Source organism: Acanthochromis polyacanthus, chromosome 4 (genome assembly GCF_021347895.1).
Source record: "Acanthochromis polyacanthus isolate Apoly-LR-REF ecotype Palm Island chromosome 4, KAUST_Apoly_ChrSc, whole genome shotgun sequence".
Lineage (NCBI taxonomy): Eukaryota > Metazoa > Chordata > Actinopteri > Pomacentridae > Acanthochromis > Acanthochromis polyacanthus.
In genome coordinates, this window is record NC_067116.1 from 36383301 (window position 1) to 36398003 (window position 14703).

The following is a 14703-nucleotide window of genomic DNA, read 5'->3' on the forward strand; positions in this document are numbered from 1 at the left end:
AAACCCAGTGGGAACTGAGGAAGCGCACACCGACTTTGCAGCGAGGTTATTCATCAGGCCCTAATTCAAACACACAAATATATATCTGTGCCTTCTGGTCAGACCACCTGACCTTCGACGCCATAGTAATGGTCTGCCTGACAGAGCCAAAACACACAGCCTGAGCAGCCCCATGGGCCAGTCTGTGTTTTCTCAAACATGCACACGCACACACCCACCAGCACACATGTACAGGGTTAAACAAACACACACACAAACGCACACACATGCATGTGCGCACACATTCTCAGTATGCGATAAGAGCTGTAGCCCTTAACCTTCTGCGATAGAGGGAGGACTTTAAGTGCAGACAGGAATCCAACTGCTCACTCAATCACTCGGTGTGTGTTTGTATGTGAAACACGGACAGTATGCGCGTACATGAGCACGCAGCGCAGTTTCGGCTGAGACTTTTTTTCCTATTTCTCTCTGACAAACCAGTCTGACTGCACACATATCTACACACTTGCACATGGGCACACAAAGAGACACACTCGTGCAAGAGTGCTAAAGCAGAGAAGTGATTTGGGAGAGATTTCTCACGACCAGAGCGCCCTGAGCTACACTGAGCAAATACAGATTAATAATTGGTTGAGGGTGGAAGTGCATTCCACAGAGTTAGCCACTGATCGCGGCTACCTCATACTGAAATTATAGGTACATGCAAACACAAACACGCAATATGCTGCAAGATCAGTATCTCTTCTGAGAACTTTGCAAGAAATTAGTAAGAAATTAGGTTCTCCTACTCACCCCACTCCCATTTACTGGACAAGCTCATTGTACACTGCTTACTCAGAAACACGAAGACTTTTAACTCCTACGTGAAGGTCATTAAAATCCTTGCACATGTGCCGTAAAACACACAGCAACACATTAAATTTCAAGAATCTAATCTAACCTCAAACGAAAACAGTCATAGCAAATCAGACACTGTGTACCAGCATTTACCTCATAAATTCTGCAGAGTGAGCAGACCCAAGACACTGAAAAAGCTCAATTTACAGCAGCAGTCCCTCCTGCTCAGACCATTCTTCTCGCCTGTACAGTGATAAATGGGGCTGAAGCAGGAATAAAGCTATAGTTAAATTGAAAATATAAATTGTGCTGCACGTTCAAGCAAATATATCTGCTACACATTCGTCAAACCACAGTGTAAACATTAAAGATGAATGAATTGTCAAGTTGGACCACATGAACTGGAGCTTCTGGTTTCCATCACTGTGCTGCAGGGCTGCCCATAACACCAGCCACTCTGCTCCTGCATGCTTGCGATAGCACCAAAGCTGATTTGAATGCGTGTCTGTGAGCTTGCACGTAAATCCTCAGGCAGCACCTGTGCATCGTTTGTCAGAAGTGTCAGGTTTCATGCTCAAAGAATTGATAGCCTTTCAGCAGCCTCAGCGATAACTCTGCTAAGTAATGTCATGATTAACTGAGGAGCCACTGATGACGGATTTAGAACGAACAGGAAATAAAAGCTCAAAATGAAATCGAAGCAACACATTAATTTAGGGGAAGTTCTTATCCGTCACCTCAGTCTAGCTCTGAAACTCCCTGCATTCTGCTTGCAGGCATTTGCCGATACATACGGTGAGATTTATGTTGTTGGATTGTTCACCGAATTATTATCACTGACTGAATACAGTGTAGAAAATAAAGTAGCTCTAGAATTTGAAAGACAATGACCTCAAAAGGGTGCTTGAGTAATGGCACTAAGTAACTGTACGATCTGAGGTGGTAAAATCTCGATGCAATGTTAAATTTGTCTACAACCTTGGGTCCCTGCATTCATACGGATGTTGACATGTAGCACCTTCCTAAATGCTGCTGCAGACCACATACACTCTACACTGTGGCAGTGGCCTCTCCCAGCAGGACACTAAGCCCCGATACACTGCAAATACTGCTAAACAATGGCATTGTTGCTTGTTCCAGACCTCCAAGCTTACAAGATTTGCTACCAGTCTGTCTGTGAATCCACAGGATGCACCAGAACAAGTCCAATCCATGGAGGCTCCACCTTGAAACCCACAGAACTCACATTACCAGGACACCCAAAGAGGTTTTGTGTCTGAGCTATTTTGGCACCACAAATGGGACCTACACAGTAGTAGGCAGGTGGTTTTAGCGATACAATACTGTATACTGCACATTTATATTGTATTAAATAATAGTTTCCATGACCTTGCATATCCAACTCACATATGTGACTGTTTTTCTCAGATTAAGTGTACAGCGTCTGTATGGTTCACTTCCTAATAACAACAAAGTACATGCTATTCCAGATTTGCACTGCTGCCCAGCTATAGTGTGTGTTCCTGCTGATAAACAGTACCACTTGTCCCAACTACTGTTTTCAAGTTCATTTTTACCAGGAGACAAAGAGTCCATTTATCTAGAGGGAGGCAGAAAAGAGAGAGAGAGAGAGATGTGTGAAGGGTGACAGAGAGAAAGAGAGAGAGAGAGAGAGAGAGAGAGAGAGAGAGAGAGAGAAAGGGGGAGGAGAAAGAGAGCGAGGACAAGGCTGAATGTTGGATGGAGACAGAGGAGAGAAAGACGACTGACAGGAGAACTTTCCAAAACAGCAGATCCTGGAATGTTGGTGGAAGGTGCCACATAGCTGCAAATATTTGTTGCTCGGTCGGCACGGCAACAGGACAACCAACATGTTTATTAGCAAATCCCTTACAATGATACCAGAGAGCCGAGAGCGGGAGAGGGAACACCCAGAGCAGAAGCATGTGGACTGCAATGCGGTCCAAAAAATGTAAAAAAAAAAAAAAAAAAAAAAAGTCACTTAAAGAACAAGCGACTCGAAAGGCAGTTGTGAGTTTCATTGCTGACATTGTTTAAGGAACGTACACGTGCCAATATGTACACACACACACACACTAGTGAACGGAGTAACACTCGGAAACAGTACAAACTACTGTCACTGAACTATGTGGTGCTGCTTCCTCCCTTCAGCCTCACCCAATCAGAAACAAACACACACAGAGATCTGAAGCTCTCTTGTGGGTTTCTATTCAATATGTGATAATACATACAGCCAGGTGATACAGTTAGAAAGCATAATGTGTGACATAAAGTCCAGTCCACTGAGCCCACTATTTTCCAGCGCTGGCAGCTTTTGGCAGACAAAGTGTTTATCCTCGATTTAACCAGAAGTTAGTTTAACCTTTGCTGAGTTTCACTGTTGTTGCCATGGTTACAGGCATTACAGACTATAGGATCCCATAAACACTGAACATGTAACGTGAGGGTGTATAACTTACAGAGAAAAAACTCGCACACTTTTCCTATTAAAAATGAAAAACTGAATTCATAAGTAATTACGCGTGCAATTTGTCACTTTAATGCGCTCAGGGGTTTTGCTGCTACAGCCTCACCTGGTCTTGGATGAAAAGCAGCTTATTGAGGCTAATGAAAACAAACTTTAAGCCGATGTTACTGTGCGAAGCTGCATTTTGCTTTATCATTTAGTATAACTGTCACTTGTGGCAAAAGTTGCATGAGCTTGTGCAGACCAACCAGGTGTTTATTCACCAACAATCAACATCCTGAAAAAGAGCATGACCTATAGACAATAATCCCGTAATGTTATACAAATCTGTCTCCAAAAAAAGACATCTGTATACAGCCAACCGCATTATCTTTTTGGAAGAAACAAGCACTTTCAAATTTCAGTTTAAAAGAGTTGCAAAATCCATGTGAAGAGTCAGGACGGGTGGATGTAGGCATAATTCAGCAACAGGACTTTCACCCAAGAGACTGAGTTTCGTGTCCTGTGTGAGAACATTACTCTTAAACGTAGGTTTCATTTTCACTCATTGTTCTATTTTGGTTTTCACTCACTGTTTGGTTAGCTTTGGACAGTAAAAGTACACGGTTAGGTCTGACAAAATATCATGCTTTGGTTGACCAATTCCCAATGATAACTACTTGTCACAGGGTTGGTTATGTTTGGTACCAAAATGACTTGGTTAGGTTTAGGAAAATAGCACAGTTTGGTTTAAAATACAACCTTTTAACAACATGTTTCAGACTTCATCTCCATTTCCGGACAATCAGAGCCTCCCGGAACCTTAAAATGATGTTCATGGCCTGGGGAGTCTTTTATCCTGAACACTTCAGACAGGAAGCAGCAGAAGATGTAGAAAACTCAACATGATCAGCTTGAAATAGGAGCTAAATGTTCTTTGTACCACAATTCAGCCTATATGTTCTCATTTCACATTAAACAGACCTTCCACTAAATACCAATCCTTTATGCAATCACTTATCAGAGAGCTAGAGCTACCATGGCGTCAATATTTTTAACATGCATTTTTAAACAAATATTTTTTACAAAGGTTTTTCTATATAATGCTGCGTCATGACAGATTGTTTCTAGTTTATTCATTATTCAGCTGCAGTCAGCACAACAGTTGTAGGCAGCAAAGTCGGATTCTGTTGAGCTTCAAGTTTACAAGGCTTGGAAATGATTGAGAACAGAAACATGGTTTGCACACTGTGCAAAGTTGTGCAAACAGCTGAAGACAACAAACAGAAGCTCTACTCAGTTTGGAGGATCTTTACATTTGCTTCTCTCCTTCTCTCTGTGCTCACATATAATGTATCCAACTTCCCAATAAAGCTGCTCTTATTGACACTTTTTTTTAAATTTTCTGTTGTCAAATAAATGATCAAGTATTAAATAGTGGATGGAATTCAATCTGACAACATGCTAACCAACAATCACTTCCAAACTGCTGCCACTGCTAAAAAGCTGATTTTCCAAGTGTCATCCAAAAAACCTCACAGTACACAAGAGCTAAGGAGAAAGCTGTGCTGTGAATTCCACCATATTTTCACATTCCTGTTTCATATAATTATTAGCAGCTTCATTGCTTTCTGCAGTAATGTCTCACCACCTACAATGTTCTTAAAGAAGCAATGCAATGTTTCTGTTATTGATATGAATAATGAAGACCTTTATTACAGCTTAATTGTTAAATAAAGCTTGTCATTTTAATGTTCAACTTTACAATAATCACATAGATAATTTGTATGGTGTTAGTACATTATAAGATAGCACAAAATCCCTGTTTCATCAGCCAGCCATCCCAGTGTGAGCCCCCTCCCCTGCAACCAAAACACCACTCAATATTGATCTGTGATCAGGTTTCATAGCTGCCTCAGAGGAGGGTTGTGAGGATGATCTGTGTGCCTGAGTGTGTTTATGCCTGCATACATGAGCGAGAGATAGTGAGGCAGAGAAGAAAACCAGAGAAGAGAGAGGGGAGTGTGTTTTTACTGTTGTATGTCTCTTGTTTCATAGGACTGCAATCTGCCAGATCGGGTTCACCTAAACCGATCACATGTCCAGTAAAGCCTGAACATAATTTAAGGGAAATATCCACCGCGCCCTGATTCATTTTGTAGTTCTGACAAGCCCGTATTTATGTTCTCTCCTCTTCGGTATATGCGGCAGAACAAACGTCCATTCTTCCTTCTTTCTGCCCCTTTCTCACCCAAAGACTGAAACTGCTGCTCGGCTTAAAACAATCGCTCAGTCCTGTCACTCTCCTCCTCCCCCCTCCCTCCCTTTACTTTTTTATTGCCTCTGAAAAGCCAGGCTAGTATAACCAGCAAGTCCAAACACATGCTGACAACCTCCCAGTCACACTTGTACACACAAACAACACAAACACACACATGTAGACATACTAAAACAGTAACACACACACACATACATACACCTTGTGCGGTTGGTACGGTTCCACGGCTTGCAGAGGTAAATGGAGCGGAACAGGTTAGCATTGCTGCCATATAGTGTTCCACCTGTACAAACATAGTGCTTGATCATGGCTCAGCAGACTCTCACACACATGCGCACACACACAAATAGTCCTCCATCTGGACTGAGGCACTGGTGGGTTTTAATAGCTATCGATCATTTTCCCTGGTGACACACTCACCTCCCTGTTACAAGTCGAACACAGCCAGCTGAGGACTCATACAGGTCCCTGAGTGCACACACACACTGCACATGTGCATACAAGCTACCATGCAGCGTCAAAAAGGCCATTTACTTTGCCTGCCTGTGTGTGTGTGTATGGGTGTGTGTTCTAGTGCTTTTGTGTGCCTCTGAGTGTACGCTTATGTGTGTGTGAGAGTCCTGCTGTGGCTCACTCTGCCTTTCTTTTTAGATGAGGTTATTTAATTTACATAATGAGGCCCAGACCCACTCTCATAGATTGAATTACTCTGAGACAACAAATAGAAACGAACGCAGACAAGCACCCCTACAAACACACAAATCCCAGTCTATGCGACCCTTTAACTGGACTTGTTTTGCTGTAGCTGTGATAAAAGAGCATCTGTGGCCTTAAATAAAATAAAAGTAAAGTCTCAGAACCTGCATTGTGCCCGCCCTCACCCAATGATGTCATTGTACACTTGCGAGTGAGTTACGGTGTGCTGAAAGGGTCAAAATGAGGGAGAGCCAATCGATATTCTATACGATTCTGACCCATAAATCTGAGATGCGATTAGTCTGGGTAGTTAGTGACGATTAATTGTCAAAGCTAATAAAGTCCTTTGCGGCTGAGGGTGCCAGAGAGGCTGTTGGGAATCATGGTTGATTTTACGAGCAAATTAATTAAAACGCTGCCTGAAAAAGAAAAAAAAAACCCGTCAAAGTCAGGCATCAAACACTCATTCTATACTTGGGGAAGGGCTGAACAAAGAGACATCACTCAGGGAGATTCAATGAGTGTGTCTGAGTGTGTGTAATAATCAAACACAATGATTTCTTCCTTTAAACCATGCTGTAAATCCTGAAGGGAAAGAGGGACATTTGTCATGTAGCCGCGTCTTTCCTTTTTCATTATAAAAATGGCTGCCACAGTATCTTATTAATGTGTAAGTGGCTGTGTGTGAGTCCGTGTGTGTGAGTGCTACACATAACTCAGGAAAGATGATTAAAAAAGCAGTAGGGGAGACTGAAAGACGCAGCATAGGATAAGGACAAAGAGGATAACAAAAGAAGGAAGGAGGTGTGGAATAATGGGTAGATCTCACTATGTTGGTCCAAGTTCGTTCCCCTTACTGTCACAGACTCGGTATCAGGATCATTAGCTTACAACCTTGTGTCAGAAAGTGTGGTTAGCACTGTCGACTCACAACCAGAAGGTTCTGGAGTCAACCCTGGTGGTTGGCTGGGGCTTTTCTGACTGAAGTATGGAGGTTCTCTGTGTGCCTACATGGGTTTTCTCCAGATACATCCACACCCCAAAGTCCATGGAAGGTTACAAGTCTGACCACTACCGTTTCCTGTCTGTCTGTGTTGGTCCTGCGATTGACTGCTGACCTGTCCATGGTGTCCCCCCCTTCTAGTCCAGTGCCATCTGGAATAAACTTCAGCCCTTTGTGACAATCTACAATTTGAAGCAGGTATAACCAATTTACATTCTAGAGTCCTACCTTTGGACTACATAACACATTTGCCTTTGATGATGTTGTCCCACAGCATGGCTCCACCTAATACCTACCGAATACTGTTGGGGAAGCATAACAGAAAACTTTTGGTTAAAAACAGACGCACACACATACAGAAAGTGACATATCCTGTGACATCATACATTTGTTATTGATGATACAACTTTGGCTCACAAGTAGCCAAAATCCCACTGAGAACACTGCTGTGGAAACACAACAGAACAACTTTTGGCCATGAGAAAACCCCCAAAGTGGCCACACTTCACTCAGTTCTGCATTTTCTTTGGTTTCCAGCAATACTATTTCAATTCAGTTTTATTTATATAGCGCCAAATACAGTCAAATTGTCTCAAGACGCTTTACAGAACCCATATGCCTGAACCCCAGCACAAGCCCCAAGGCGACAGTGGCAAGGAAAACACCCTTTTAACAGGGAAAAAAAACCTCGAGCAGAACCTGGCTCTATATGTGGGGGAACCCATCTACCAGCTGGCCGAACGAGTCGAGAGGAACAGAAAAGGTAGAGAGGTAGAGGGGTGGAAAGGGGGAGGGATGGGAGAAGAGGGGGTGGGGAACAAGGAACACATAACACACAGTTGGATACAGGTATGATAAGCTAGATGATACATACAAAGTACAAGCTAACACTGAAACTGATTCATAGTTTACTGTTATGTTGTACAGCTCTGGCATTAAATATACTATATATATATATATATTTATATATAAAAATATAGCTGGCAGTAAAATTCAAACAATATGTAGATGAGCATATCAGTTATAGTGAGGGCGATGTGGAGTCTTTGCTTTGAATGTTATTAGTCCATTAAATTGCCGTTTGATTGGGCAAACTGCACTTACTAGTTGACCATATTATACACGCTAATTAATAAAAACTGAAACTAACTCAGATTATCTTGGTGATCTTGCAGTCGTGTGAGGAAGCACATGTAAAATTTCCCCCGGTGTCCACAAAAGGATGCAACAGACACTCTGGTCCACTAGAATATACCATGTTAGTGGTACTAGAATATACCATGTTAGTGGTAGGGTTTTAACTTGTTTAGGCAATTATAAAAAACAAAAAAACAACAGGTTTTGTCCAACAAACTTAACCCAAACTATGATCTTTTCCTCCTTTAGCAATTAGCTTGTCTGTTTTACCTTAACTTTGAGATATTTCAGCCAATTGTGCTTAAGTTTTATTTAGTCTTTCCACCATTTATCCATCATTTTGGTTAATTATCTCAACCATTTATCCATTTATTTTTAGCTCAGTTTAAACTTCCCTACTTGTTGGCTGTTTTTGTGGTACTCAAAGTGTGTTAAAGTGTTGTCGCTGCCTCAGTATGCTTTATATGTGAAAAAGTAGGAATTTATCGAGTTATTTCAGGGACTCTAATTCCCTCTTTCCTCTTTTACACAGTGACAAATACACGCACACATTCACAACAAAGGCCGACCCAGACGTGTACACACAGTCCAGTCTGTGTGCTTGCTTACAGTTACAATCTACACAGCTGGGTGCTTTTTTCCCTTCACATAACAGCTGAAACAACAATTTTTCTCACAGGGTAAGGCCATTGTGAGTGTTCACTGTCTCAAAAGCTTCAACAGTCCGTCTCCGTGCCTCTCAGCCACCCTGCAAACCTCAGGGGATGTTAAGTGTGACGTAAAGAACAAAAGTACTTTTTTTCAACATTTCAGTGGTTTTACACTTGTGCATTTCCTTTGTTCTGCGCAGCGCTTCGGCCAGTGAACTAGTTTAACTTACTGATACCAACACAAACGTAGAGAGCTTCAACTGAAAAGAACTGCTGAAACAATACAATTAGGCTGCAGCCTGTTTCCATCACAGGGGAAATCCTGCTGCCTGGACGGCCACTGATAGGAGTAAGATGAGAGGGAGAGAGCCAGAGAGGAGGAGAGAGATAAGAGAGAGGCAAAATGTGCTGGGGCATAGAAGAGGAGGACATGTGGGATCCAGTCCAGAGGGAAAGATAGTGCAGAGGTAACGTCAGGATGAAGGGAGTAAAAGGGGTGAAAGAAATGGAAGAGAAAATGATGAAGAAAAGTTCCGCAAGAAGTGGAGGTTAGTTTGTGGGTGGAAAATCCAGATTCAAGATAACTTAGAAGGGCTGGTTGTACTACATCAGGTCAGGACGCAGCTGAGCAGGAACACGGTGCTCTAAAATAACCCGTGTTGATTCTTTATCTTGAAAGTAAACCACAAGTGCAGCAACAGGAAGGAGTTTTCTGACCTTTGTGTTGTGTGACTTGCAAATGTGTTACAGTAAAATACAAAGCCTTGACATTTTTCAGACCTCCGATTGCAATTTCTGCAATCTGTTTTACCAGAATACGTTGACAGCCTTTGATTTGATTAATTTTTGTTTTACCGGAAATCTTGTACAATAATGTAGGCAGAAAAATTTAGTTGATTAACTTGCTCCCACTTGATCCACTGATGCTTGATGAGTTTGGGATTGTGTTCCTTGAGTAATTCATATGCAGTTTTTGTGCTGTGCAAGCTGCAACAAGTCTTTTTTTTTTTTTTTGGGGGGGGGGGGGGGGGGCAAAGTTGCCAGAAGCAATATTCAAAAACTAAAAATTGTGACAATAACAGCACATGTCTATAAAGCATATATGTTAGCTGATTTAAATACAGTAAAGGGATGCAAGTTTAGAGTAACATACTTTTTAAAGAATGTATTACTGTTTGTATTTGTATAATATTTGAGGTAGACATGTACAGTTTGATCTGTTTAACAATCAAAATGTGCAATATTTTTCAATGGTTTTACTAAGTTTTATCTGTTACCAAAACAGGGTAAATATGAAAAATAGTTGAAAAATTATTTACTATTTCTCAGTCTTTAATATGCATTTTTTTCTTCTAAATAATGACAAATATCTGTAAAATAATATTTTTCACTTATTTATTGTAAAAACAAAAAATAGTGTAATTATACGACCAAACATTAGAAAAGAATGAATTAACATTTAATAAGATGCAGTTTTTAAACTGGACATTATTTACAGTTTGTGCCTGTTCTTATTGCAGTTGACCTGTAAATCACATTTTTTTCTGTGATTATAGTAGATATTACACTCAAAAATATAAATGCAACACTTTTGTTTTTGCTCTCATTTTTTATGAGATGAACTCAAAGATGTAAAACTTTTTCCACATACACAATATCACCATTTCTCTCAAATATTGCTCACAAATCTGTCTAAATCTGTGATAGTGAGCACTTCTCCTTTGCTGAGATAATCCATCCCACCTCACAGGTGTGCCATATCAAGATGCTGATTAGACACCATGATTAGTGCACAGGTGTGCCTTAGACTGCCCACAATAAAAGGCCACTCTGAAAGGTGCAGTTTTATCACACAGCACAATGCCACAGATTGCTTTGTATGTTAGCTGGTGTGCTCGAGCAGCAGCGAGTGTTTGGTCGTACAGGCAGGGACTTCACAGATCTGCACATTCCAGAGAAAGAAGCAGTGTAGAGTTACATGTAATCTTTTTTTTTTTTTTTTTAATCAGAAGGGGGATTATTTTAATGGAAATGAAACCTGTCTTCTCTGTGTACCTCTGACACACATCAGTTTATTGGGGCTTAATCAACAATCACAACATGAGTCAGTAATTAGTCATGTTTTAGTACAGAATGCCACAACGCTGTTTGCTTGTCAAATACATGAAAACTTGCAACCACAAATAATTAAATCTAAACACTGAGTCAAATCAGAATTATTCACAAACGAGCCTCTGTTTTACTGGTGGCAGTGAATCACCTAAATTCAGTTGAACATTGTCTGGTGATTTAGAGCTTGTAAGTCATTCATATGTAGGAGTGGCTGTAAAATTGAAAGCAGTCGTCATCAACATTTATTTCTACTTTTCCAAATTTTTATAGCGTCTGTCATTTCTTATTGCTGTAGGTACAGCTACCCCATATTCAACCACATATCCACCTCCTGTCTCCATCCTACTACATTTGAGGGCAATACTGAAGAAGTAATTTATGATCACAGTTGACCAAACCGGACTAGCAGCAGCGGGGTTCCTCCATGCTAATTTTCCCATACATTCCTACACAGAAAATGACTTTGGCAAACTACCATGCTGTGGTTACCCCTTTATAACTTTACGCATGGCAACCAGGGAAGAAAAGCAGACCCCATCCAGCCAGCGCTGCAGTCATATTGAAACATTTAGGGGTTCTGTATTAAACACCGTTTGAAAGTATATAAAATAGAATTTCCAGAGGTCTGACTTTTGCCATGGGATCTGACTCTGAAAAGAGCTTTAATTTAAATGAGACAATAACTTTAAATGACATCATGTATTTTGCCTTAACTTAATTTGTCTGTTTGGGACAACTGGTGAAGCCGTACATGCGGATCCCTGCTGTCAGGTGGCGGTGACAGACCACCTATGATTCTTTCATGTGCTTTAATTGAAATGAAACAAAATCATGAATAGATGAATGAGGCAAAGAAGATAAATATTTCAGAATGTGCCAGCTTAAACAAGCATCTAAACAACTTATGCTCGGTCTGCTTGCTCTTATTTCATCCCTGACTGTTATAAAACTACAACCAAGTAAATGAAACTGACAGAAAGCGAAAAATTGCTGCTCAAGTTTGATGTACAAGACTCACATTAACCTTTTCCTTATGGCCATAGAGCAAAGCGAAATTCTGTCATGTGTTTAAATCATATTAGAAACTACCAAAGATCGGCTAAGTCAACCAGTTAGATCAGATTATATCTGACTTTATTGATTGCCACAATTTGACACACACAACAGTACATAAAGACAACATTAGCAGCCATAAAAAGTCAGACTGTGGAGGTGTTTTATGATCCAGGTTCATCCTCCTGAGGTGCCTCTCTGAGCCAGCCAGCGCCATGGGACTGATTTACTTGTCACACATGGGGGACATATTCAGACTGGATGGGCTGGAGAGAGTGGGCAGTAAAGCTGGCAGGGCAGAAGATGACCCAGACAGTGGGAGTGTGGAGGACTAGAGGCGAACACGTAAGACACACCGGTTAACCTCCTGCCATTAAAGCAGCAGTGATTTCTGACTGAGGGCCAGAGGACAATGGACTGCACTACACTAATTACACACCCTGACATGGATAATAGGAGAAGTACTCGCTCTTTATGAGGGTGAACAGACATCTGTAGATCTGTCTTTAACGTCTCGTAGTCACAGCAGAAATAAAAAGATTAAAGTGTGGCTTTGCAGATGTGCCGCAAGTAATGGCTGAATTAACATTTAAAAATGTCAAGGGACTGTTTAGTGCAGGAACATTGACCAAACACTGCATCTCAGGTAAATAACCAAGTTAAATGCATTTCTTTCTAAATATATATACACACTACAGGGTAAAAGTGTGAAAGCAAGATCAAATTTGTACAAATAAAGATCCTAGTTTCATTGGTATACTTTGCAAATAAATAGACATGATAATTATATCAAGAGTTATTCATCACAATACATTTTCACTATAATTATCAGGTATTTGTATCTATACTTTTGTTTCTTTACTCAGCTGTTAGTCATTTCTGTGTCAATTTGTACTAGATATGGACACAGGTGAGATTAATTGGGATTTTTCTGTGCAAACTCTTAAAAGCCAAAGAGATGAAGTGAGCAATGCAAACTGTGACTTGTTTTTACTTTTGCACTGAAGTTGTGACTCTTGCAAATCTTCTCAGCTCTAAAACTAAGCTCTTGTTTTCTTTTGTTAACATATATTGAGCACTTGTCCGGTAACTTCAATGTATACAGAAAGTGAAATTGAGGAAAATGGTGTGTATCAATGAAAGCAAAGTCTGATCATGCAGTAAATACATCCCAAAATCCACAGAATTCATGCTTTAAAAAATATTTTTACCTTTTTAAGAAAGACATTGTGAACAGAAACTTGAAGTTGCTTCCAAATGATTGGGCTGTAGTGTATACAGCTAAATGTGAAGAGTGTGTCTGTGCTATAAGACAAATTACATGAGACCACCAACCAGAGACCACCAGGAGATCCTCAGTCCAAGACGTAAAATGACATGAAGTCTTTCCATCATAAGCGCACACATACATGGAAAAATCTATATTTGCTTTGATTTGGTTTTCTTTTATTTCTTGTCCAGATTTGAATAGGCAGTCATCAAATGTTATTTTGAAGTCAGAAAACCTCTAAAAGCCACTTACACTAGAAAAATGAAATATAGAATAAAAATCTTACTACACGTTTTTAATGAAACATTATTTTTAGTCAGATTACCTTACAAAAGCTACAATAGAACATAATATAGAAAAGAATCCGTTCATTCATGTTAGTTGTTATGAAACTATTCTTTTTAATTCAGACAAACATTAAATAATTTAAGCTGAACGTTAGATTACAATTCTTACGGTAGGTTTACTTTTATTATATAAAAAATTACTTCAGGGAATATTTTAAGGTCAGACAACTTTGAAAAAAGCTTAAGTTGAATGGCAGTTTACAATAGAACAGGAAAATATTTTTATTTTAGGTCTTTACAAAAATGTTATTTTGAAGTCAAATAAATTTTAAAACCTTATAGGTAGCATTAAGTAGCAAAATAAATATAAAACAGGCCATAATATAGAATAGATAATTTAGTTTTCTTTTGGTCTGCAACAAAGTATTTTTAAGTCAACTTTATAACAATTAGAAGCAGAGCAGCAGAATAGAACAGAATAGGTCATTTCATGGAATTCATAGGCCATCAGTGTATCTTAACTGTATTTCACAAGGCTTCTGCAGGTTCAACAAAACACTTCCGTGTGCAGAAAAAGTTTAACAAATAATAAAGAGTATTAAATAAAGTCCTGATAGAAAATAAATGTATAGTTGCAGCAGTTTCTCAGTAAAAACAACATTTAGACAGAGCCACTGTCCTGAACACGTCCGTCCGCCACTGACAGTAAAGCGGGTAACCAGATATTCAAAAACATACGTCATCCCACAATGCACCGCGCTTACGCTCTCTTACAGCATTACCTCATCCACAATCCACCGCGAGACTGAGAATCTTCTGGGTGGTCGTCAAGGCAACGCGCCTTATCTGCGCGCCGAGCCCCGCCCTGAGCCCCGCCCTCTGGCCAATGGGAGAGCCCGTTCATGACATCATG

General features: G+C 40.2%; 1 protein-coding gene across 1 annotated transcript in view; it reads left to right on the forward strand.

The window, feature by feature from the left end:
* Nucleotides 1-14703, forward strand: part of LOC110952305 (importin-13-like) — a 435553-nt gene that overhangs the window by 55286 nt on the left and 365564 nt on the right. The window lies entirely within an intron of this gene.